Source organism: Protopterus annectens, chromosome 11.part0, assembly GCF_019279795.1.
Source record: "Protopterus annectens isolate FY-2018-M chromosome 11.part0, PAN1.0, whole genome shotgun sequence".
NCBI lineage: Eukaryota > Metazoa > Chordata > Ceratodontiformes > Protopteridae > Protopterus > Protopterus annectens.
In genome coordinates this window covers 378,319,344-378,344,141 of record NC_056745.1, presented here as the reverse complement: position 1 = coordinate 378,344,141, position 24,798 = coordinate 378,319,344, and the positions used below count along the sequence as shown (strand labels likewise).

At 39.5% G+C, this 24,798-nt stretch overlaps 1 protein-coding gene across 1 annotated transcript in view; it reads right to left on the bottom strand.

Moving 5' to 3' along the window:
• Positions 1–24,798, bottom strand: part of CEP290 (centrosomal protein 290) — a 3,346,332-nt gene that overhangs the window by 2,582,413 nt on the left and 739,121 nt on the right. The gene's annotated exons all lie outside the window — the stretch shown is intronic.

Below are 24,798 nucleotides of genomic sequence, written 5' to 3'. Positions count from 1 at the left end.
GGGCTGTGATGCTTGAAATAGATTTTCTCTCCTTAAAGATTTGTTATGTGTTCCTTAGTCACAGAATTAGAGATACATGTTGTCTGGTTACAAGATTTACTTGTAAAAAGTAGAAGTAAAGTTTTTTTTTTCTTCTCTCTAGTACTTGAGCTTTCTCATCTTACTTAAACACTTGAAGCTTTCTCTGGCAAATAGCTTGAGTTCTATGAAATTTCCCGCCTATGCAGAGAATCTTAGCTTATGATTTTGATTGGTGGACAGCTTTAGAAGGTCAGTTTAAATAATAGGTGGAGCCTATGAATAATAGATTAGCTCAAATGTCACTTTGTTCTCAGCTGAACAAAATCAATGAAACCACAAGACTGTGAATGGGGAATAAGATACTTAAACGCTGATTTCTGGCTAACTTAAATTAAAATCTAAGTTATACTGTACTGTTAAGCCATTATAGCTTAATAATGTAATTCACTATGCTATAGTATGTTACCAAAAGTTTATTTTTTCTTTTTCTAGATGATGAGTTTTGATATCTTTTTTGAATGAAAAATAAGCATATGGACATACCATTTCTGTCATATAAAGCGGTATAGTTTGTTACATAAGACAAACAATAAGAAAGCTATACAAAGCATGTAAACCAAAGATTTGGTGAATGTTATACTTACATTAAGATCTGTCAGAAGTGATGCTCTTTATCATTTCATAAAGAAAACAATATAATGCTGCATGTACTGTGATATACTCTTGATTACTTGTCTTGAAGACTATATTTGAATGTACACAGGTTCATAGGTGTGTACTAGGCTAATGGCCCTGAAGCCTTTACAAGCCTAGCCAAAAAAATTGCCCAGGCACCGTGCCACCCAATGTTAGTTCACATTCTCCCTATGCAGTAGGGCAATTGGAATGATCCCTGGAATGAACTTTCTGTTACCCATCCACTCATCAAGATTTCTCTTGTAGAAGGCCAGTGAGGTGCTCTGCTTGACATGAATGGAAAGCTTATTCCAGAATATTGTCAGTCTTTGGGAGATGAACCTGTCCCTCCAGCATATTCTGTTAATTGTGGTAATGACGTTGTGATCTCTAGAGTGTGTGGCATGGGGGGACTGGGATTTCTTTAGGTGTAGCATTTCAAGTAGGGCTGGGTCAGACATGGATTTGTAAGTCAAGCAGAGATCACCTCAAAGTAGCCAATAACAGACTGAGAACAGCTGAAGTTTCTTGAGTCTGTCCATGCAGGACATGTGTTTAAGGCCTGGGATCTTTTTTGTGAGGTACTTTTGTGGCATCACCAGCTGTTGTAGGTGTCTGGTCAGGTACAAGCCAAACGGAGCATTATATTCGATGACTGGTCTAATGAGGGATGAGTAGAGAGGAATGATGACCTCTTTCTTCCTGGATGCAAAACCTTTGGTTATAAGATGTGCCACGTAGAAGGACATTCTGACCACAGTGGCAATGTGGTGGTCGAAGGTGAGGTGGCTGTCGACCTGGGTGCGAAGATCTCTTATGACCCCTTCAGTGTTTAATGGGCTCCCATCAACATGGTAATTCTTGGGAATCAAGTTTTTTCCAAAGGGGATGATAATGCATTTTTTGGCATTAAGCTTCAGGCCACGGTTCCAACACCAGTCATTGGTCTCAGACAGGCCCTTTTGTAGGATGTCTGGATCACTTGGGGAGTTGATAATAACTCCTAGCTTGCAGTCATCAGCGAACTTGGTCAGCCAGAGTCCTTCTGTATTGGCCTGGACTTCTGAGAAGTAGATGCCAAAAAGGAGAGGGCCCAGGACCGAGCCCTGTGGGACTCCACTCGTGACTGGTTGACAGTCTGACTTGGAATCCAAAACTTTCACTCTGTGGGTCCTGTCTGTGAGCCAATATGCAACCCACCTAGTAATGTAAGGATTGATCCCTAGTTTGGTGAGCTTATCAATGATACCTGAGTAGGGAATGCTATCAAAGGCCTTGGCCCGGTTGAGGCAGGCTGTATGCACTGCCTTACCCTCATCCATATCCTTGGTGACTGCCTCAATGAAGTCAACCAGGTTCAGCAGGCAGGATCTCCCCTTGACAAAGCCAAACTGTATGGGGTCAAGAGTCTGGAGAATACCTATATCTTTGTTAAGCAGGTCCATGATGATGTGCTCCATAGCTTTGCATACCAGACTCATCAAGCTAATAGGGTGCTAGTTCCCAGGGTCTGTAGTTGCTCCCCCTTTATGGAGCGGGATGACTGCAGCAGTGTGCCATTTGTTAGGGGCACAGCCTGAGGTATGGCTGTGACTGAACAGGGCACACAGATGTGGTAACAGTTCATTTTGTAGCTCATGTAGGACAAGGCCAAGGATATTATCCGGTCCCATGGATGCTGTATTCTTGGCTTTGGACAATGCAGCTTTTACCTATGCAGCAGAAATGGTGGGTACCAGGTTTCGCCTGGCATTGTGATAGGGCCCTTGGGGGGGTGGTAAAGTTGGCACTGAATCTGTCGGCCAATGTGTTGGCTATATCTGTTGGCTCAGCATAGGAGGTGCCACTGTGCAATAACTCAGAGCAAATCTGGATATTGCCCTTGAGGTTTTAGATACAGCTATAGAAGTCTTTGTGGTTGTTTTTGGTGTCAGCTGCAATTCTGCCTTCATAGCTGGCTTTAGAGGATTTGATAAGGGATCTCAGCTTTTTGTTGAGACTGATAAGGGAGGTTTTCCAGTCTTGTGACTTCATTTATTACTCCAACAGTTTCTTCCTTCTGTTGTAGAATTTACTGATGGCTGGGGACCACCAGATTGGCTTCCTTTTTTTGGAGGAGAGTGTCTTAGTTCTATTTGGTATGGCAAGGGCCATGCATTTGTGTTAATGCTCATACAGTGCATTGGTGTATGGTTCAGCAGTCATGCAGCTATTTTTCATTGGCATGAGTGCCGAGAAGTTAGCCACCTCTGTGTTTAGGAGCCGAAAGTTGGCTTTAGAGAAGTTTTTCAGAGTGGTAACCTTAGCAGGGGGTGTAGGTAAGACAGAGATTTCCATGGTGATCGGTTTGTGGTCAGATTTACCCAGGGAGGAATTGACTATAGGTGTGGAGCAACGGTCTCCCATGTTGGTGATAACCAGGTCGAGGATGTTGCTTCCTCTAGTGGGGGCAGTGTGAGCTGGTTCAGGGCATTGGAACTGATAAATTCCGGAAAGCATTGGGCCTGAATATTGGTACTTGAACAGTTTTCCCAGTTGATGGAAGGGTAGTTGACATATTAAGATGTTTCACAGAAGCATTACATTAATAGTGACGCAACCATATATATGACATTGGCCACCTTTTTATTAGAAGCTTGATGTTAATGTCATGGGTATGTTATCCTTACACTTGAAGTTGTCATATACAAAACAGAGAAAGAAAGAAACAAACCTTATGCTTAATAAGAATGACATAAGATGTGTTAGTTTATTATAGTAAACTGCTGAGTACAAATAGCAATACATTATTGTTTAAATGTTTCATGACATCGATTTATCTATTATTACATTTTCACTGAATGAAAACAGATAATTCAGGAAGAAAATTGATCTTTTTGTGAGGCACATAATAGGAATCTTTAAATGCAGTACAGCAGTTTGTCACCTTTTCAAGTTGACAGTACATGAGAGTCAAGATTGTATATAGTTATTGAACAATAAGAATACATTTTATTTATATCTTAGTGTTTTAATGAACATATAAAATGAGAAATATGTAAGTTAAACAACAACTTTGGGACATACAATACTTCTCTTACTATTCACACATCTATACCAGTTTTAAAGGATACAGACTTGTGTTCGCTTTGCTGTTAATGGCAATTTTGTTTAATTGGAGCAAAGAGGTTTGGGCTTTTTACACAATGGTCTGCTTGGATGGTTGGACTATTCAAGTAGGGAGTGTTAGACTCCATGAGGGGTTTGAAAGATTTTAAAAATAAGTGTTTGGTTACATTAAAAGTTTTTTTTTTGTGGGTTTCTACAATAACAATTCGCATCTATCTAATTAAACCTTTAAGTATTAATGTCAGTATGACTATTAATAAGCAGTTCTTTAACAAAGAAGAGATATTATACCCGGTCCATATAGTAAAATTTAAATGAGTTACATCTACACTGTTGACCTGTATGACAAATGACATTTATTAACTGTATTTCCATAAATGTTAAGGGACTGAATAACGGTTGCAAGAGGGGTAGTCTACACAAATATCTGAAGTTATTTAACTCTTAAGTCATTTTCTTTTACAAGAAACACACCTGTTGTCAGAAGATAAAGACAGTCTTAATACTAAGTATTACTCTATATTATCTAGTTCACAATATAATAAAAAGAGGAGTGCTATATTATGGCAAACATCTTTGCCTATGCCTAAAATCATTGACACATATATGGATAAAGGTGTGCGTTGTTCTCTTACCCTAGAATATCATAAGAGAATTAACCATTATTAACTTATGCTGGATTCCTGGAACAGGAATTAAAACTGTTGAAAAACTTCGACAAGTAATTCAAATTTCAAAAGGCAGCACCATACTAGCAAAAGATTTTAATTGTATACTGCCACCAAAGGATACTAATACAAAATGTAAGCAGAAAATACAGGCATCAGCAAAACGGAAATACAGTTATCAGCAAAGTCACTATTAAAGTTCACCGAACTATTTCACCTTAGGGACATAAATATTTTCTCAGATCCAGAATAACTGTTTTACTCATTTCTCACATAGACATAGAACACAATCCAGAATTAATAGAGGATATGTCTCCAATGTGTTGACAGATAAACTAGCAAAGTTAAAGTGGTATCTTGCCCACTTTAAGATCACAGTGCAATCACTTTTGAGCTGTTTTTAAAATCAAACAATAATATTAAGACCAGGAGGATACCAGCATATATAACTTGCTTAGAAGATTTTAAAGACTTTCTATTAAAGAAATTCTTTCTTTTACAGAAAGTAACAATACAGGAGATATTTCAGGACTGTATCTATGGATGCACTAAAAGCATATCTTTTTGGTAGAAAACAATTAAAAAGCCAACCATCCACAGCCAGTGCTAAAAACAAGAAAGACGTTTATTCAAACAAAATCCACCAGATAAGCATGAATAAAATCAGGTTAGCGCTTTCATGAAGTTCTCTGCACTTCATCAGACCATTCAATATAAATAAAATGAAACACTTTTATATAAAAAAATGATGTTAAACTGAACAATCAATAAGAAAGAGAGCTCAATTAATGAGGCTGCTTTCTAGCCCTAAGGGCAAGTTTACATTAAGACCTGGTGGTCCATAAGCTAACATAGAAATAATCCATTTCTGTTCCACTAATTCAACTTGATTCACTAAATCGCTGCCTCCAAAAGTGACATCAAGTTTTTGTAATACCTTCTTCTTTCAGCTGCTCCTGTTAGGTGTCACCACAGCAGATCATCTGTTCAAACTATGAGCTGGACATTCATTAATGTGCTTAGCTAAAGCATTAACAGTATCATGCTGACTAATAGCCCTTACATGTTCCAATATACCCTCTTTCAAAGACTGATTTGTTTTTCCTATATAAAATGACCTACAAAGTTTGTACATAGTCAAATAAACCAGGTTGCCAGATGTATAATCAGCATAAAATTTAAGTACAAAACATCCACCAGTCACTGGATGTACAAACATTCTATTGGTGGAAATGAACTTGCAAGCGCTACAATTACGACATGCAAAAGTGACAAGTGTATCAGAAGGCAGGTTATGCTTAACATTAGGATAAAATAAAATTCTCTTCAAATACAAGGCATTCTTACAAGAAAAACTGTGTGTAAGGCCTACTGCACTTTTAGCAGATTCATCAGTCATTAATACTGTTAAATTTTTATGAACAATATTACAAATCTTGCCTACATCACTAGTACAAGTCAATAACAAATTGCTGTTATCATTAGATCTAATCTGTCTATTAACCTTTGTTTTGTATCCAGTAAACAAATAAGGTTTGGCTACCCCCTCCCTTTCATTCCTTGCATAAGCTAATCCAGTGGTTATGTCTCTGTCAGTATAACCTCTTGTTTTCAAATGTGTGCCCAAGGAATCTAAAGCTTGCATGAAGGATACACTATCTGTACTCAGTCTAGACGTTCCTAGTGCTTGGCCCTTAGCAATGTTGCGGAAAGTAAACCCTGGATATATGCTAGTCCTATGGAGATAACTATTTCTCAAAGTAGCTTTTCTATGAATAGTAGTCTCTAGCCTATCATTCTTCTTAAAAAGACACTCGTCCAAAAAATCAATAGTTGTAAACGAGGGTCTATAACCAAATTTAAGAAAACTGGTAGTACCATTTAAATTAAGAAAAATACCTCTAGCTTGTCAACCGGGCCTCCCCACAACATCTTTTTGGTAGAGTCATCAATTGACTATCAATAAAGAAAAAACAATGGGAAAAAGTACTGTACGAGATACAAGAAAAACTTGACAAATTAAAACTGGAAAATCATACAGGTAACAATAATAATATAGAAAAGATTAATAATCTACATAAGTATTTGAAAATTTTAAATCATGAAACTAAAATGAATCTAGAAAAGTTTATGACAATTAATTTCTCTATTAACCCAAAAATCTATGCATAAGTTGGCTAAAGAACAAAACTACTTAGTAAGTCTAACCATATAAAAGAGATTTATTCACATAAGAGAAAAGGAAATGTGAAGGAAAAAGAAGATATTTTAAAAGAATTTAGAAATGATTACAATAAAATCAACTGATATAATGTAATAGGCTCAGAAGGGATAATCAAAACTTTTATCAAAAATATAAAAAATAAATTACCTGATGACCAAGTGAAATTAATTGATAAACCTATCTCAACTTAGCAAATTAAAACCTAACAAGACACCATATTACACAAAGATTTTTCTATAGTTAAAGACTTAACAAAAGTTCTTCCCTCCTAGAAATATACTCTTATCTACCCAATTTTGGAAACTAACAAATATCCAACTGAATGCTCTTTGTACAGACCAATTTCACTTTTAAATGTAGATTATAAATTATTCGTGGCAATTCATGCTAGCAGATTAAAATATATTGCTTCTCAGCCTTTTGAGTATGACAATATCAAAAGAATAATCACAGTAACTGACTATGTAAATAAAACAAAATAGAATCTAACATTGAGCCTAGACATTAATAGTGCTTTTGACACAATGAATTGGAAATATTTTTGTTAGTCTTAAAGGAATGTAATTTTTCAAGTACTTTTACACACCTCATAAATCTTCTTTCTGGAAATTGTTTTGAATATGTTAAAAAAGTACTTTTACTTCTGATCAATACAAATTTTGAAGGGAACTAAACAAGGATGTCCTCTTTCACCTCTGCTTTTTACTCTAATTATAAAACATTTTGCTAATTTTATTAGGTCATATTTAGATACAACAGGCTTAGCATAAATGTGAATTTGGTTTCCAAAATCCATTTATTTGCTGATGACATTCTTCTGACACTGAGTAACCAGTGATAGTTCCCTTTCTACTGTTTTAAGTTAATGGATGAGTTCCAAAAAAATCTGGTATCTCCATTAATGATAAAACACTACTACCCATAAATGCCAATATTTGATAGGATAAATGATACATTTACTAAATACGTTGCCAAAGTGAGAAAAATGAACTATGTATGAATAATTATAACAGATAACCTTTACAATATAATAACATACAAGTATACTGAGCGTAATCTGTATAAAGAATCTAATAAATAAATGGAACAAATTTTCCTTCACAATGGAAGAGAGAATATCTATAATCAAAATGATTTTACCAAAAAATGTATACGTTATTCAATCACTTCCATCTAAAAACATGTATAGAAGAATTTAGTACATTCATTTTAAAATTTCTTTGGTCCCCCAACACTGCCTTAAATCATCACATAAGGGACTGGACAGCAGGAAGGATTGGACTACTGGATCTAGAATTATATTCTTTATCATCAGTTATAAAAACAATAGCTCGTTGGAAAAATAACATTTACACAGCCAGGTGGAAAGAGTTTCTAGTATGCTTCTTCATAAAATTTAAACACATCATAAACTCTAATCATAATTGTATACTACACAATAGTAGTAACATTGGCTGCTAAAAGATTACTTTTCAGAAAGGAGTCACCAGACAACTGGCTCTTATTTTAGTTCTACTGCATTAAATATCTTTAGAAACTTAATTCATAGAAATCCACCATAAAAAGCATGGATTTTTCTTCTTTTCCTACAGCATGCACTCAAAATAATATTTTCTCTTCAAAGTTAGATACAATGATTGTATTTAAAGAAAGAAAAACATCTGATAGATTGGTTTCAATTAATGAATAATGAAAAACTGCATTGTGTTGATTATATCATAAGCAAATATGATTTAAGCAAATATATATGTTTGGATGTACAATGTTGCAGACAATATGTAGAAGGTAAAATTAAGTTAATGCAATCAAAATTAAATGAATTTCTAATACTACTGCTATAATAACATACACTGGGAGAGGGTCTCTTATCCAAAAATAGAGTGGTGAGAAAAGAAACAAAAAGTTGCAATGGCTGGAATAAGAAGCTATGCACCTACCATAACGTTCCATATTAGTTGTATTCATCTCACCTTCTTTCTTGCTGTTTGGGATCGGAGTCGAGGACCATCTTCAACACCTCGAGAGCTGTTTACTGGCTGAAGGCTACCCCTTATCCCATGATGCCTAGCAACAGCTACCCAGATCTTGTTTGAAATAGCTAATCCCAGACATAACATGAGAGAAACCAGTTAACAAAAAACTGATTATTCCATACATCCTAAAAACTAGAATAGGTTAGGAAGACCTAGACAGAAGAGTAAAAATAAAGAATATTCAGCCAGTGAAGAAGGACTCCTCTCGATCCACTAGGATGGGGGGACGGAGGGAGGGACACAAGAAAGAAGGTGAGATGAAGACAACTAACATGGAACGTTATGGTAGGTACATAACTTCTTAATGTTAAGTTGTCTATCTTGCCTTCATTCTTGCTGTTTGGGACGGCGTCCCTAGCACCTAACATCCTGGGTGGCTCAGTGGAACAGACTCTTCAGAACAGTGGAACCAAAGTCAGCTCTGTTCCGGGAGACCATATCCACCTTGTAATGAGAAATAAAGGTATGAGGGTTTGCCCACATGGCAGCTGCACAGATGGAATCCATGGGCAAACTAGACTGAAAAGCTATGGAGGCGGCTAATGCCCTAGTAGAATGACCTTTCAGTATAGTTGGTAACTCTTTGTTCCTTAACTGGTAAATAAAAGTAATAGTGTGGGACAACCATCTGGATAAGGTCACCTTGGAAACTGGGAGACCTTGTTTGTTTAAGGCATAAGAAAGGAATAATTGGTCTGACTTTCTTATTTCTTTAGTTCTATGTAGGTAAAAATGCAATTGTCTATGAATGTCCAATTGGTGAAGCTTGTACTCTGCCTTGTTGCTATGATTTGGGAAGAACACAGGGAGATCTACAGATTGATTTAAATTATTTTCTGAGCAGACTTTAGGAAGAAATGAAGGATTAGTTCTCAGAGCAACTCTGTCCTTGTGAAACACCAGGTAGGGAGGATGAACATATAGTGCTTGAAGTTCTGAGACACACCTAGCTGAAGTGATAGCTACCAGAAAGAGAGTCTTCCAAGATAGAAACTTGATGGAGCAGGATGTTGCTGGTTCAAAAGGAGGCAGAATTAAGGAAGTTAGGACTAAATTAAGGTCCCAAGAAGGAGGGGGATCCCTCACTGGAGGTCTAAGAAGAGATGTTCCTCTCAAAAAAGCTTTACAGAGCTTATGAGACATGATGTTAGAATTTGACAAACCGATATGAAAATTAGAAATGGCCGTTAATTGTACCCTAATTGTAGCGGAAGCGGCCCCGGAGTGAAACAGCTGTGCTAGGAATTCCAGAATTTGGTGGACTGGGGCTGAGAAAGGATCTACATTCCTACACTCTACCCAACAAGAAAAACATTTCCATTTGCTAGCATAAGTTTTTCTTGTTGTAGACTTATGAGAGGAAACAATAATCTCTAAGACTGCTGGGGAAATGCTGGGAAGCCTGTTTAAGGTTGGAGGTGGAGCAACCAAGCTGTGAGCTGGAGAGTTTGGCGGGATTGATGCAACCCGCCTGACTAATGAATCAGGAGGATCTGGAATCGGGTCCAGAGTCCAGGGCTGATTGAGAAGGTAATGGTGCAGGAACGGGAACCATATCTGTCGAGGCCAGTAGGGGGGCAATGTGGATCATTTTGCAACCCAACAATTTTGCTTTCTGTATGAGTTTTGGTATCAGGGGAAATGGAGGAAAGGCATAAAGAAGTCCCTGAGGCAAATCGTGGACTAGAGCGTCTCTGGGTATGTAACCTGGAAGCGGATGAAGGGAGAAGTAGTTGCTGCATTTGCTGTTGAAGGGGTGGCAAAAAGATCGCAGCAAGGCTGTCCTCATTTGCGGAAGATAAGATCCGCAACTTCCTGATTCAGAGACCACTTGTGAGGCATGAGGATAGCTCTGCTGAGCCTGTCTGCTATGACATTGGATCTCCCAGGGATGTGCATCGCGATCAGAAAACATTGGGAGGAAATCGCCCAGTGCCAAAGTCTGACTGCTTCTCGACACAGGGGGTAGGATATGGTTCCGCCCTGCTTGTTGATGTACCACACCACTGACATGTTGTCTGTTTGAATTGCAATGGTCCCGGAAGGAAGAGAGTCTTGAAGAGCTTGCAATGCTAGGAGCATGGCTGTCATTTCTAGGACATTTATGTGCAGACGGTACTCGTGAGGTTGTCAAATACCTTGGACTATCCTGCCCAGATAATGCCCCCCCACCCTATCAGGGAGACATCTGTAGTCACTGTGGCTACCGGAGGAGGTTGTATGAAAGGTCTGCCCTGAGTCACTAGTGGGGAGACCATCCACCAAGAAAGGTGCCTTTTGCATGCCCCCATGATCAGGATCATGTGAGACATGGGTAGCTCTTGGAAAGACCACTGTGTAAAAAAGAAGCCACTGAAGAATTCTCATGTGGAAACATGCTAATGGAAGTAGAAGAATGGCAGCTGCCATGGAACCCAGAGTTTGAAGGACATACCTGACTTGGATCCTTTTGCTCTGCATTAGGATTTGCACTTGTTGACAAATTGTGGACACTCTTTCCAGTGGCAACCTTGCGAACATTTCCCTTGTGTTTAAGTCTGCTCCTATGTAAGTGACAGATTGACAGGGCAACAAGGCAGATTTTTTGAAATTTATTGTAATACCTAGCTGGGTGCAAGATGTAATTGTATAATCCCGGGCTTGTAAGAGTTGATGCCTGGTGGCAGCAGTGAGGAGCCAGTCATCTAGATATGGAAACACCTTGAATCCTTGACTTCTCAGGTGAGCCGTGACCACTGCCATACATTTGGTGAACACCCTGGGGGCTGTGGTGAGACCAAAGGGCAGAGTTTTGAACTGGTAATGACTGGCCCCCACCCGAAAGTGAAGAAATCTCCTGGAGTGTCTGTCCATCTTGATATGGTAGTACGCATCCTGAAGATCTATCGAGCACATCCAATTGTCCTGACCCAGGAAGGGTAGAATGGACTGTAGCGTGACCATCCAAAACTTTGTTCTTTGTACAGATTTGTTTAGTCTGCTGACGTCCAGAATTGGTCTCCAGTCCCCTGTCTTTTTGGTACCAAAAAGAACCTTGAGTAAGTTCCGGATCCGTGCTGGTCTGCAGGGACTTCCTGAATGGCACTTTTTTCTAGCAGTTTTGAAACTTCTATTACTGCTTGCTCCTTCAGATTGGGTGGAACATCTGGAAGGGCCTTCTTTGACTGTAAGTGGGACTGATGGAAGGGAATTTTGTAACCTCCGGATATACTGGACAGTACCCATCTGCCTCTTGTTAAATTTTGCCAGGCTTTTGGGTACAGCGAATGTCTTCACCCGACTGCCTCCAGAGGTGAGCAGCCGGGAAACCCTTCAGGGATACTGGAAGGGCTTGTCAGAGAAAGATTCTCTGTTGCTCTGGTTCTGCGGACCCCCTCTGCCACGAGGGTGGCGTCTATTATTGTTGTTTCCCCCTCTGCCTCTGGAGGAAAAATCACTACGTGTGTCATGCAAGGCTCCCTGAGATTTACGGAACCACATCTTCCCACTCTTCTGACCCTTGGGGTAAGGTCTAGAGGGAGTGGAAAAATGGACTCCCATGGCAGAGAGAGTCTTGTCTTCTTGCTCACACCTAGTCAACGTGTCTTTCACCTGTGGCCCAAAGAGAAAGGAGCCATTAAAGGGGGAACTGGTGAAGGACGCTCGAAAGGGTTCCGCAAAGTGACACAGCCACATCCACACATGCCTCCTGAGTGCCACAACCATGCCCGTGGCTCTACTCGCTCCATCGGATGCATAAGAAATGAGCCTCATGGAGGAGTTAACTACAGAATTAAGCGTCACTAGCTGGGAAACTACTTTGGCTTGTACTCCCTCAGCTGTAGGATCTTGAAGGGTATCTCCAAGCTCTTTAAGGAGATCCCTTTGAAGGTGAGTAAAATGACAGATAGTTCAGGGACCTCATGGAGATGGTCGCTGAAGCAAACATTTGCTTTCCATACCTGTCCATCATCCTAGACTCCTTGTTAGGGGGATGAACAGATGAAGAGATCTCTGCTAACTCTTTTTTGGTGGCTGCTGCTACCACCATGGCATCAACGAGCACACCTTTAGAAAGGAATTGCTTAACCTGGGGAGCTGTAATAAATTTACCAGGTCTCCTCAGAGTTGGTTCCACTGTGTTCGGAGCTGACCAAGCCTTTCGAGCCACTACAGACATAAGTGGGTCAAAAGGAGGAGAAACCCAGGAGGTGGAAGGTGTCGGGAACCAAAAGCATCCAGGAATACAGACTCACCCTCGGTAGGGGCTAGGGGATTCCAGTTCCCCCTCTGCCTAAGCATTTCCAGGATGTCTGAGAAGGAAACATCTTCAGAGGGGAATCTTGGGGACCCTTCCGATTCATCTAAGTCTGTATCAGAAGTGACAGACTCAGGGGAGTCAATGTGCTACCTCTTGCACTTCTTCTTCCGAGGGGGCTCCTCTGAATGATCAGAGGAGGCCTCGGAAGAAGAGGAAACACCTAATGGAGTGTCCTGGAGAATTGGTTCCATACGCTTGGGGTCTGGAGGAGGAGCAGAGGTTGGCACACACACTACGGGGGACAGAGCCGGTAGGGCTGGTAGTGGAGCTGACTCGGTGGACAGCACACTCCGCATGACCTCAAAGGCATCCCTGCCTCGAGGCAGAGAAAGCTCCGGTTCCAAAGAAATAGGAATCTTTCTCCGCGCCGAGGGGGACGGCTCTGAGGCCGATGTTGGAGCCGAGCTCACCTGCACCGATGCTCCGAGAGGGAGAACGGGGTCGGACAAGGGTCTGATGCCACTCGCCCCCTCGGAGCTAACAAGGGAGCCCTGGCGTCCAGATTCCTTGATCAAAGGTACTATCGAGGGAATTGGAGCCGATGTCAGAACCGAAGGAGATATGGTTATCGGAGCAGACAGTTCCACTACTCGAACCCCAACGAATTCTGGCTCCGAACTCAATGGAGTCAGAGGAGGAACAGAAAGGGAGGTGGATGGAGCCGATACCTGTTGAGGAGGGCTAGACAATAATTTAGCTAGTGCCTGTGATTTTAGCAACCTACTTACTACTCTCTCCAGATCATGATCCGACAGCCTAGAGGATCGAGAAGAGTGTGAAGAACTGTGGCTACGTTCACTTTGCAATAATAGAGACCGAGGAGCTGAATGAACTGACTCTAATAAAGGGGACCTCAGCCTTTTATGGCTCCGAAACATCTGATAGAGCCGACGGAGGTGTTGTCTTGTTGGTACCAGCCGGAACGACATACTCGGTAAATCCTGTACCGGAATTGGCTCCGAAGTTGGAGCCGACGGTTTAGAGGATTTTGGGGATTTCACTGGCTGGGAACTCTTTGCCAGTGAACCCTGAGGTTTTAACAGACCCCTAAGGATCAATATGTTCTTTCGCTCCTGCAGGACTCTTAGACTAAAGGCATGGCAGATAGAACAAAAGTCCTGCAGGTGAACAGCGCCCAAACAATAAACGCAACTAGTGTGAACGTCTGTCAGAGACATTTCCTGACAGCATGAGTCACACTTCTTAAAGCCAGATACTTTAGCTTCCTTGGACATAACTTAACCACAAAAAAACAAGTACCAGAAGAGAAACACAGATAGAAAAATTCTACTCTAGTCAAAGTACACCAGACTATATATATATATATATATATATATATATATATATATATATATATATATAAAAACAAATGATAACAAAACAAAAGGAAAGGAGAGCATCTAATTTAAACAGCTGTCCTTGGAAAGGGAGTAGGGGAGGGGAGAACTCTCTAACTTAAATGAGTTCTAATTAAAAAGGGACTATTAATAAAGTGCTCAACAACACACACAGTGAATAAAACTAAGAAAGGTAAATTATCTAATAGTTTTATGGAGTATAAGAATATATCTCTACACAAAAAATTTGAAAATACAAGCCTGAGCCAGAAAAAGACACACCCCGCAGTTGAAGCGACAAACGAGATCTGGGTAGCTGTCGCTAGGCATCATGGGATAAGGGATAGCCTCGAGCCAGTAAACAGCTCTCGAGCTATTGAAGATGGCCGAGTCGGAGCCGAGGATTGGCTCCGATCCCAAACAGCAAGAATGAAGGTGAGATAGACAACTTAACATCTATTTTTACTCACATTAATAACAGACCTCCAGATGAAGAGGAAAAAATCATTTTTAACATCTTCCAAACAGACAACTTAATCTCTTGGAGGGGGAACTTTTTACCTGTAAATTTTTGCACAGATCTTTCTTCACACCTCATACAATTGAATTAATGTTTAAAAAGCAGCAAGTTTGTTGGAGATGTAAACAGGAGTTTAAAGCAGATTGGCAACACATGTTCTTTGATTGTGTTGTACTTACACCTTGTTGGAATAACATTAATCTTTTTTACAGGCTTTATTTGGAGACAATTTTGTTTTACCCAAGTCAGTAATTCTTTTTAATACCCCATTTCCTGTGTGTATTAAAACAATGAAATACCCACTTTTATTATCCATTTTATCAACTGTGAAGAAAGTTATAAGTAAGGAATGGAAGAATGAAGCTACACCCTCTCTCAAACAATTCACAAATATTGTAACTAAAGTATGTCACCTGGAAATTATCACCATTAAACCAAGATCTACTACAATTACCTCCAACTATAATACATGGACACATTTCAAGGAACTGCTTGACAAACAAAAATAGCTATACTCATATCAGTTGTAATGTATGAAATGTTTTGAGAATTTTCATTGTTAGTAGACATTATTGTAAAAAGTTGTTCTTGTTTGTTCTTGTTCATATTGTTCTTTTTTTATGCTCACAAATTTCTAAATACAATTATTGTCACGATCAATTTGTTTAATTAAAATTTAATAAAAACTTTCTCAAAAAAATGAAAACGAAGTATATGGAAAAGGTTCCTTATAAAGGTGCCAATTGTAGTTTCAGAACTTCTAGGGCTTCTCAGTCAGCAGAAAAAGCTTATAAAATCTCTCCTCCATCTATCAGATGCTGACTCCAGTTAGTCCTTAACAGCAATTTCCCCAGAGTGTCACCCACTCTCATCAGCCATCTTGCACCTACCTATAACAGTGGAAAAAATAACTGTCTCTTCTTCAATTCCTTCCCATCAGGAAATCAGTGGGGAAGGATGGGAGTTTCTTCATCTGTCAACATCATGTTATACAACCTGAATGAAATAAAGAATCTGGAAGTTCAAAAAGCAAGGAGGAATTGTTGCTAATCTGCTAAGTAAGACACTTTTGAAGATCAGGAGTTATAGCAGTAAAAGTCAAGTAAAAAAAAAAAAAAAGTTTCTTCTGTAGACTGCCTCAGCAGTGTGTGACTGTTAAAACAAGTACTGAACAGTGACTCAGAAAACAGGTGCAATACAATATTTTTTAAATAGGAAGCAAACTGGGAACTGCCCATCCAAAACCCATCACAGTCTTTGATGCAACATCTAGTCTTTGGTGCTTATTAAAAGGATAGGCAACAGACAAGGCCATATCAGCACAAATGTATGTACCATTCCTTTTCAATGTGGCCTAATCAGTCCAAGAAGGACTTACAAGCCTAAGGAACATCATTTTAATACAATGATCTAGCAATGCCGAAACTATCATTCTGGTTATCTCTTCAGCTTGTCTAATTTAGCACATGAAACTGAGCTGATTGGAAAGGCTAAATACTGAAGTATGCTGTACATAGCATTTCATGGTATCAAACTTATTCAGGAATGTCTTACAAGGACTTTGAACCCAGAAGACCATACTTAGAAGAAATTTAAGAGTGGTGCAAAGGAACACCTGAAAGTGTGAAGATCAAAAAATGGTTCTGCCACCAAAATAAGTTCCAAAATCAAATTAAATGAAGTGGATGCCACCTGGGAAAACCCTAAGAATGGACACTAAGGTAATAAGAAACCTTAAGATCAAAGAGTGGCAAGGTTAAGCTTAAGGAAGGAGAATGTGCTAAGCCAAAATGGCATGTGTACATTGTGTATATGTAAAAAAAATATATATATATATATGTGTGTGTGTGTGTGTGTGTGTGTGTGTGTGTGTGTGTGTGTGTGTGCGTGTATATACATGTGTGTGTGTGTATATATATATATATATATATATATATGTATGAACAACTCACAGTGGCTGTTGAGTACAGTTTATGAAAATTTCAACATATTAGTACATACTGAAATCACTCTTGTCTCTCCAAATAGTTACAGCGGAATAAAACCACTGACAGGATTCAACCTTTTGACCAATTTTTGTTTCACTTCCCCATTACTGCCACCCAAAGTCCATGACTATTAGATCATTCAGCCCCCTCCCATTAGAAAATAATCTTTTAATTTAGCTTCTGTCTCACCAAAGGAAATGTCCTCATTAGGGGAATAAGAGGATAACATGTCCTATGCCTCAGCTTCACATCCAGTGGGAAAAGGGAAATGATGAGGTTGTTGTAATCATACACAAACCCAAAATAATCAGGACAGTAGACAGTGGGAGACAACCCTGAAGAGAGAAAAATAAATCAGAACATCTATTGTCACTGTGTGTTTTACACAAAATAGTTCTATACATCTCTTCCTCCCGTCATATCTCTATAAGTAGAATCAAAAGGACAGAGTAGCGATTAACAGATTGACAAATGACTGGAAATCTCAACCACCATTACCTAAAGGACCATTTTATCAAATCTTACTTCTGCATCTGAGTGTCATTTGAACTAGTAAGGTTTTGTGAATCGAATCTTCCAACCTTAGAAATGGCACTGGAAGAAACACCTTTGAAAAAATCAGCAAAAGCAGCAGCTCCTCTTATGGAAAGGGCTCTCACAGATCTGTGCAAAGTCTTGCTTGTCTTGTCATAACAGAAGGCAACAATAGTCTCTTTAGTCCAAATGAGAAAACAGTTGATCTGATTTGCTAAAAACTTCAGTCCTGTCACTGTAGATATGAAATTGCTATTTGGATCCAAGAATAGAGGAGTTGTTTTCAAAAATTATTAGACCAATCTCAAACAAAGTTAGGAATGAAGGATGAGTTAGCAGCCACAGCTACTGTAATTCTGAGAAAAATGGTGTAAGCAAAACATATAAAGGCATGCAACAATGAAATCCTTGTTGCCAAAGTAATAGCTACTACACATTTTTAACATTAGAAGTTTCAGGGAATGAGAGACTGCTACTCCAATCGGGGACCACTGATGACTTAGGAGGTTTAAGATGGAAAACACCCCTAAGGAAATGCTTCGCCATAAGAACAGAAACTAAAACTTGCTCTCAAGAAGACACAGCATCAAAACTGAATAATGACCCTTAACTGAAGACTATCACAGTGTATCACCTACCAAAATTAGTGAAGAAACATATTCAGTTTAAACAAGAAAAAAACTTTCATGTTTTCTAACTTCCTCTAGGATCTCTGGATCTTTGCCACATGATCCTTAAAAAGTTCCCTAAGCTGGAATCAAACTTTGACATTTGCTAAGAGCAAAATGAGATGAACAGGTATAGAACCTTAATTCCCTGATAACTGAACAGATTTTTCCTTAGTGGCAAAATCAATGACTCCTTGAAAAATTAACTTAGAAGGAGATAAAATGTTGTCTCAGCTATCAATGAGATACAAAAATCAAGTAAGCTTTCTCATATCTTGTCTTCTGCAGGACCTTCATAATAAAAGGTAAAATATGGAAGGAATATAGAAGGTGCATCAATCATGGCCAGAGTAAAGCATGTTAAGCTGTCATCCAAAATTTTAAAGTTGGGACACTTCCTGATGTGCAAAGAAATATCTTCTACAACACCAACAATTGGTATCACAAAGGCAAAGACTTCATGATTGAGATCCCAATCTAGAGCACTTGTTAAAGAACCACTTAACATGTCTGTCAACACATCCAATCAAATAAAAATGTACAACTACTAATTTACGTCCAGAGTAAGCAAAACTGCTCCAAAAAAGACTTGCTCATCTTGCAAAGCTGTTCAAAGTTTGTGCCTCCATGTCTGTTAATGTACACTATAATGATACTATAAAAGACTGCCTAATCTTAGAGGTCTGTAGAAGGCTGTTAAGAGATATTGCCAACAACTCCATTAGGTTTAAGTGAAACTTTGCATGTGCCAGAGTCTACACAGTCCCTATACTGACAGAAATTCCAGATGGGCTCACCAAACCAGGACAAACATATCCAGTGTTAACATGTGACCCAGTGGAGGATTCTTTAACCACCTGTCCAGATGCTTCTGAACCATCACCCACTGAATCTCCTTTACTGGAGCAGGACTCTAGAAATGCCTTGTTTACCCTGCCCTTTTCCAATTCCAAAAGTTCCTCAAACAGTGCAGTTTCCATTTGTGACATCTTGCATCCTTGTGGGACCATAGCAGCACTTGCAGACATGCAATCACAAATGTCTGCCTGAAAGGTACTTTGGAATCAGAACCAAAGGGAAACAATCCAACATTATTTATTTATTTGGCATTTGTTAACTGGGTTAGTCTGACTGGGCTGCAGAGCCCTTTTTCAGAGCAGACCCGAGGAGAAAAACTCCACAGATAAACAAATACAAAAACAAAATATCTTGCAATATTAGCATACAATAATATAAACAGGAGAAACAAAATACAACTTATAAATGAACATGTTAGAATACAACTGTAATACTGAGGGTTTAAACAGCCTCTAATAATTAACATCAGAGAGAAATTCAAGGTTGGTAGAATATCATAAAGACCTTTAATGAGTAGTTGTGGTAAAATGTGAGAGCTGAAAGGGGAAAGAGAAGTTTAGATCAGAGTGGGACAAGGACAGGTCCAGGAATTAGTAAATAAATCCTTTAGAAGTTTTTTGAAGTTAAGGAAATTGTCATTTGCTCTTAGAGAAAGGGGAAGTTTGTTCCAGACATTGTCGATGGAGTGGCTGTATAAAAGTTTGCCAACATTTTTATTGGGTTTGTAGATGTTTAAGAGGTGTGGGTCTGTGCTGCGTAGGGTACGCTTAGGAGACTAGGGAGTGATGAGGTCCAGGAGGCCAGGACAGTGGGAGGGAATGATTTAAGATAGTATGTGTGAGAGTTAGGGAAGGAGTTAGTTATGGAGCTCAAGCCATTGTAGGTTTTTTAAAGATATGCAGTGGTGACAGCATTAGGGAGAGTTGGCAGCTAATCTGGCTATTTTGTTGCAGGTGGTTCCAAGTTTAGGTAATAGATTGTATTGAATACTGGTGAGAACAGAGGCTGCATAAAGTAAGGTTGGGGGAGGGAAAGTCTGTGCTAGAGAAAATGCGTCATTAATAGTGAGGTATTTTTTATGTCTGTATAAGAGACCAAGTTTTTGTTATTTTCTTTTTTGATGGCTTGCTGAATATGTATGTCAAACTTCAGTTGATCATCTAAGATTACACCAAGAAGTTTAGTATGTGGTTCAACAGAGATATGTGTATTATTAAGAGATGATACTGGGAAGGTAATTCTGTGTTGCTGTAGTGATTTGGAGAGGAAGAGTAGACATTTTGTTTTTTTTTTACGATTGAGAAGTAGTTGATTATTGGTCAGCCATTCTTCGACTGAAAGGAGGGAATCTTGAGTAAGTGCAAGGGAGTGGGGAAGGTTATCAGAGCAAAAGATAATAGTGAAATTGTCTGTGTATTGTATTAGTGAGGAGTTTGGACAGGAATTGTATAGGTTATTTATAAAGATATTAAAAAGAAGAGGTACAAGGAATGACCTTTGGGGGACACCTACTTGAATTGGGAGGAAGGGGGAGGAGGCGAAAAGCCATTTGACAGATTGAAATCTGTTGGTGAGGTAACTGGATAGCCACAATATAGTAGAAGAGGAGAGGTTAAGGGAAGAACGTTTTGAGAGCAGTAGGGTATGGGAAATGGTGATGAAGGCTTTAGATAGGTCAAAAAGAGGAATGAGAATAGTTTGTTATTGTCCCGTGCTGTGGTGATATTCTGTGTAAATGAAATGAGAGCTGTAGAGGTGCCATGGTGTTGACGGAAACCATGTTGGGCAGATGTTAACAAGTTGTCTTGTAAGATGTGTTTGAGAAGCTGGTTATGAATGCATTTTTCTAGAATTCTGGATAAGGGGGATAAGCATGGCGATAGGTCTGTAGCTGGTTGTTTCAGTTTTATTGCCACCTTTGTGTTGGGGTATGACATAGGATTTTTTCCAGATGTCAGAGACTGTGTTCTCTTGAACTGGCCTGTTTACTAATATGGAGAATAAATGTGCAACAGTTAGCAACAAGTTGAAGGAACAGAATAGGTAAGTTGTCAGCAGAGGGGGAGCAGGTTTTCAGTTTGGGAAGAAGATATTTGATGTATGCAGTAGGGACAGGTTTTAAGCAAAACTGGGTGGAATTGGTAGAGGTAAGGGGATTAGAAGGGGAGAGGAAGGTGTTGTCAGGTTTAGTTAACTTTTTTATAGAGTCAATGAAGAAGGAATTAAGAAAGGAGGCAGTGTCTGTTGGTGAGCTGTTAGGACAGGGGCTGGGGGGGGGGGTAGAAGTGTTGCCTGGATGTAAAAGTTTGATGATACTATTCCAAAACTTTTCTGTGTTGGAGTTGGGGCTATCCAGTGTTTTTTGATAGTATTGTTTTTTTTTTGTCCAGATCGACTTGCTTCTTCGTTAGGTTCCCAAGTTCTCTGCAGGTTTGGAGATGGCAATGGGAGTTTGCATTTTTCCAAGTTTTCCAGGCACTGTCCCATTTAAGCATTAGTTTATGGGTGGATTGGGTTAACCATGGAGCAAAGTTTGTTTTTGTTCTTATTTTCCTACTGGAGGCTAAGGAGTTTAGGATATTCAGGAAAGTGTTATGGAAGTGTTGTGAAAGGACCAGTCAATAGAGGAGTGAGGATTATTGAAAGTATTTGGGCAGAAATTAGAGAGATTAAAGCTGTCTTTGTATTGGTGAGGTTTTAGCAGATGAGGGTGTGTGTTGTAACGTGGATAGGATGATGGTCACTGAAGGAGTCAGGTAGAGTGGTGGTACTGTGATACAGATTTGGATTAGAGGTGAGGATCCAGTCAAGGGCAATGCTGTTATTTGTGTGGTTATTAATACTGACGGGAGAGGTGATGAGTTGAGAGAATCCAAACAGACTGATGTTAGTATTAGGAGAGTTGTAATTAAGGGAGTTCCAGTCAATACTGACATCACCTAGCATGACAGTACCATAAGAGATGTTTTGAGATGCCCAGGAGAGAAAGTGTTCGAGGGTAGGGATGTTGTTGCCAGGTGGGATATAAATTGCTACTATGGCTAGGTTTTTAGTTAACTATAAGAATTTCAGCTGGATGGAAATTGGGAGGAGATGTACGAGAGGATATAAAGAACATTTGTCAGAGTATAAGATAGCTACACCACCACCTCATTTCTTATGTCAATCGAGGCCGAGGATGTTGTAATCAGGGGGGAGGATTTCAGAATCTGTAATATGGGGTTGTAACCATATTTCTGAGTGGGTGAGAATGTCAGGGTTGTAGAGAGAGAGAAGGGCATGGAAAGAAGCAACTCTGTTAGCAATGCTTTGAATATTGAGAGTATTTTCAAGGTTTTGGGGTGTGAGGCTGAGGAGTTTGGACAGGGAGCATAAGGGGGCGAGGAGGGAGTATGGTCAGGTAATGTAGTGGAGGTGTTACAGGGGTAAGTATGGGTACCTGTGGCTGGGTTGGAGGGTGGGCCAGGGTTGGGGTGAATATTGCTGGCCAGCAGAAGGCTTGGAAAGGAGGGCTTGTATGCTGTGGTGAGAGGGCTGTAGAAGAGACGTTTGGGTTTAGGTTTTGTGGGGGGAGAGGGAGAGAGAAGTATTTTAAATTTATGTAAGAGAGTTTGTAAGTGAGTAAACAGTGAGGGAGGTATTGAGAGGTTTATACAGGTTAGTGGATTGTAGTGACTGAGGGAAACAGGAAGAGAGTATGAGTGGTAGTAGTGGGAGTGATAGGAGGTGGAGAAGAAAAGAGTGAGTAGGAGAAGGAAATTAAGTAGGATGAGTAACACAGTATGATGAGTGAAAAAAGTGAGGATAGTTAAGAGTTAATTAGAGTAACAGGGTGGAGGAGGTAGTTTTTAAGTGACTGGATAGCTAAGATTAGCTGGAAGGAGGAAACTGAGTGGTCGTGGGGGTGTAGTTAATTAAAGTGAGTGTATAAGTTTGAGAAAAGTTCTGGGAAGGTGGGAATGGAGGTAGGGTAAGGGAGCAGAGTGAGCTCGAGTGAAGCGAGGGTGAATGGAGCGGGTTGAACCAGGACTTGGAGAAAACTGTGAGATAAGAAAAACAATTAACCAGCTAGCCCAGGTCAGTATCTAAAGGTGTCTTTTTATCTGTGTGAACTCAGAAGCAGATTTAGTAGAGTATCTGGGCGGTAGAATATAAAATAAATGCAAAGCTTTGGAAAACTGTATATTTTTGTTACAATAAAAGGGAGAAAAGGGGGAGGGGTCCAGTAGTGTGCAGAGCAGAAGAACCAATGGGAGAATTACAGAGAGAAGATTATATTAGATCTACACTGCTCACAGTCTGCTGATAAAAGTAGGATTGTAGTAGCGTTTTACTGGTTTATATGGGGTTCTGTCATCCATGTTCTTGTATGCAGGCAGTTGCTTCAGGTTTTTTTTTTTTTTTGGACTTTTGAATTGTGGTTAAGGGACTGTAAGAAAAGAGAGAGAGAGAGAGCTTAATATGAAGCCAGAAAAGCGGGTTGGTGAAGTAAAAAAAAAAAAAATAAAGTGAGAATAAGAAACAGACAAGAAAATACCACAATTTATGTAGTTTAGCTAAGCAGTACTTAATCAAATAAATGAGTTAAGGAACAAGCAGTGATAATTAATAAGACAGTCCACCCTGTTCAGTAATATGAAATTCAGTCTATCGCCACCTTTATTTCACAGAATGTAGAGTATTTCACTGGCAGTAAACTTTCCAGCTACTTGTTGCTACTTAGTAATTCATGCCAACAGAACTGAGAAGCATAGTGGCAGGATACAAAATTACAGACAAATTACTCAGTTTCCACACAATACAGTAACGGAATAACATGTTCTAAATAATATCCATTTTATGAAATACCCTTTTCATATTAGAGTCCAATGTCACTCCTAGTACTTTCTTTTGGGTTCTGACCAGGTTAGACTCCAAGAAGTCCGAAATGCGAACCACTACCCTCCAGCATTCCAGATGTTGAGCACAAGAATGAGCCACTAACAACCAATTATCCAGGTAGGGAAAATGTAAATACCGCCTAACTTCAACACTGTAACAACTGAAACTATACAACAAACATACATCTGTAGAGCCATACCTAACAAAATGAGAACAAACAGTATGAAAGCCTGGCTAGGCTCTTGAAATCTCAGAAACCTCCCACAGTGTTTTAACACTAATACATACCAATAACCACCATCTATCAAATCCAAAGTTGCCATCTACAATTCTTATGCTAACAGAAAACTGAGATAATGAAGAGTTACCACCCTGCACATCTTCAATTTGAGAAATTCATTCATCTAGAATATGCTTGTAGTCATCCTCTTCCTGAAGTAACAGAAAGGCATTACAGTTGCGTAAGAAAAACTTACCATAACAGTAGGTGATCAAATTGCAGTAGCCGTAGCAATATGGACAATATCCTGCTAAGGATATAACAGCCATCCAGCTCCAAGGCTTCAGGGCATCTTCCATACTCCTAAATCATTAGCCTGAGTTGAGCTGACTAAAAAGTCAAATTTGGACACCTAGTTCTTAAGAGCTTTTATGTCAACAAACAGGGAGGCCAAAATCTTGACAAGGACAATGCTAGGAAAACAAAAATAAAGAGAGTGAAGGAGTGGCTAATGCAGTAGTGATCATTCAAACATCTGCTGTTATGGTAAGTTTACTTGCGTATCTGTACTATGTTCATTATAGGGACCACTGCTGCAGTAGCTTTAGCTATATGGGTAGATTACCATAGCTTAAATGGACTGGGAGAAGGAAGGATGAGGGTCCAGGAGCCTCTGAAGAATGGTCCTAGCAAAGCTGGTCTTAGACCTGCAGAAGGAATCTAGTTTATAGTGCTTTGTAAAAGAGTGCAGATAGCATGCTGA